Here is a 3,398-nt window from a genome sequence, read left to right on the forward strand (position 1 = left end):
TCTTCTTCTGTTGGATACTCAAAGATCAAAAATACGAACCCAGGAAAGCCACAATGACAGCCAACCATCGACAAGAAAAGAGAGAAAATCATATCAAAGACAAAAGAGAAAGGTCACGGAGATGTTCCTTGACCTGACTCCCGACAACCTCGGCGCGGGCATGACTGAGCACGTGACTTGGCGCTGCTCTCGTCTGTATGAATGTCGATCATAATTATCTGTCTTATGTCGCCTTCCTGCGTTCACCGCCTCCACGAGAACTGAAAGGATGGAGACAAAAGACGCTTTTCGCTTCGCTTTTGTTATTTGTTTGTCTTGTCTTAATTTTATTTATTTATTTAATTATTCATTTATTCATCGACTTTTGTCTTTCGTTCCTGTTTCGGTGCATGCTGTTGCTGCGGATCGGCTATGCGCATTTCAAGATTCATTTTTTTTTTTTCGTAAATTCAGCGACATTCGATTCCTCTGTGAGATTCAATTCTCTATACATTCGTGTCAATGGCTTCTCCAAATGACAAACTCTTAGAATCGAACAACTATTTTAATAAACCATCACGCTGTAACAAAACTTATTTCGCTCAGCTATCATCCGCCAGAAACCATGCATTTTAAACGTAAATGTATCTTTTAATATACAGCTCTTTCAGTTTTAAAATAAACAATTGCCTGTCCGATAGCAAATAAAACAAATATTGAGAAGGAGAAAGACTGGAATTTTAGAGCAACAAGAAATATTCCAAAAAAAAAAAAAATCTTTCAATTCAAAAAAAAGAAAAAAAAAGGAAAAAAAGAAAAAAAAAGTAATTTGGAAACGGCCCATTAAACGCAAGCACATAATGTAATTACACAATCAAACTTCCTCCTTCAAATCTAATGCAAAGCCAACATCAAAACACAATCGATATTTGGCAATTAAACTAATATTTAAAAACCATATAAGGAAATATAAAATAATATCGCTATCTCTTAATATGAGACTGAAAGAAAACAACAACAAAAAATACTCACAGTTCTCCCACCAGCAGGTGTACAAAGTTATTGTCTTTCGCTTTAATTATGAACGTTGATGATGTCTGCCTCTCCTTCTCTCTATGTGTCTGTGTCTGTCTGTAGGTTTGTCTCTGCTCCCCCCCTTCTCTATTTTGCGTGTGTCTGTCAGTCTGTCTGCCCACACTGTCTCTCTCTCTCTCTCTCTCTCTTCTCTCTCTTCGTATGTTTGTTTGTCTCCCTCTCATTCTTTCTACTTGTCTCTGTCCAACACACACACACACACACACACGCACACGTACACACATCCACATACACACACACACACACACACACACACACACACACACACACACACATACATTGACACACACACAAACACACACACACACACACACACACACACACACACACACACATACATTGACACACACACAAACACACACACACACACACACACGCACACAAAGACACACCCACACATACACACAAAGGCACACACACACACACACACACACACACACACACACACACACACACACACACACACACACTCACACACACACACAAAGACACACACACACATACACACAAAGACACACACACACACACACACACACACACACAAACACACACACACACACACACAATAACACGCACTACCCAAACAAACAAGCACAACTCACGCAATTAACGTACGTGCACTCACCATTGCACAAACGCGCATTGCTTTAATATCATCTAAATAGAATCGCCAATTGAATAAGATCACCCCCCCCCTCCCCCACTTTCCCACCCATTTGATTATCAACAAGGACGATACATTTGCTTGTTTCTGCATAAAAATCACCCTTCAGAATTCACTTGCGTATAGTTTGTCATCCGGCACTAATCTGTTACGAATAACACTTCCATTTTTTTTTTTTTTTATCCTGAGTTGTCTCTCGATTATCAGCATAATTGAATAATTAAGTCAGGTTGCGATCAAATGAACCCTTTCGATATACAACGATTTAATCCTTTCTGAAGTGGGTCATACCGTCGCGCTTTTGGAATCGATATGATAAACAACTGAGGCTTTATGTCACGAAAATACGAAGCTCACATTCGGTATTGCTGTCCATCCACTGTACCAAACATACACTGATTGAACACTGCCGCTGTCCCTTCTACCGATGCATTCATAGAAAACGTGATGTGGTTCATGGGGGAACTATACTAGGTTCTTGGGGTATTGGCTGCAGGGGTAAGAGGGTCGGTAGGAGTTACTCACTCTTCATGTGGGATATTGTCTTAATTTTCTTTTCATCTGTTTATTTATTCAAATTTGTCTAGGGAAGATTATGCAGTATTTTGTCTTTTTAGTGGGTGGCCCATACCAGGAACTAATCAGTGCATGGTTGTGGGATGTATAGCCTCCTGCATGCACACAGGCACTAAAACAAACGAAAACAAACCGAAAAAGTGCAGGCTTAAAAATAAAATTTTCATAAATCTCTTTTTTTTTTTTAAATAATACTCCATTGCATACATGCAAAAATTTATGAACTCAAAAGAACTGTAACCATGTAACTTACACACAGCACTTTGAAAACTAAAAGTTGCTCATTAATCTATAGACATAAGATTGAATAATAATTCAATCATATTGCTGCTTGCATGAGCTGTAAATTGATTCCATATTCTAGTGACTTTATAATACAGTAATAATAACCTCACTGGTCTGTACTAACCACAATCTTTATTCCTGCTATTTTATGTAAATTCAATTCAATTTTCACATCAGGCATTTTTTCACCATAATAAATCTATTTCATTGCTACATATCCTAGCAAAACTATAACAAAATTACTATATCATTTTCCTGTAATGTGCAGTGAGAGAATTTTTTTTCTACCTGTCTGAGGATCATTCGTAGTTCAGTTCTTTACATTGGATTATAGAGGAAACGATTTTCACGTGTATGTTTTATTGGAAAATTTGCATCATTACAAAAGACATGCTATAACTATGCTTTTTCTCTTGAACACATTTACGAGATCTATTTTACCCAAATACCACTGATACACACCTCACACACTTACATCTCACCAAATCAAAATGCTAGCAAGACATAAAAGAAAATATTTTCCACACAAAAATTGGCCTATTATTCCTGCTACAACTAATTTATGCTAGATTTTAATATCCACCATATTTTTTTTAATAGTGTCAACTGCCAAAGATGCATAGACAAGTTCAGATCCTTGCAAGACTCAAAATGTATTATAAAAAAATTGGATTATTACAAAAGACATGCTATAATTATGAATTTTTCACCTGAACTCATTATGTTCATATTTTACCACAATAACACCGGTTCACACTGCTCAAGCTAATTAACATACATCACTAATATGCACCTGGTT

This window comes from Penaeus vannamei, chromosome 40, assembly GCF_042767895.1.
Source record: "Penaeus vannamei isolate JL-2024 chromosome 40, ASM4276789v1, whole genome shotgun sequence".
Taxonomy (NCBI): Eukaryota; Metazoa; Arthropoda; class Malacostraca; order Decapoda; family Penaeidae; genus Penaeus; species Penaeus vannamei.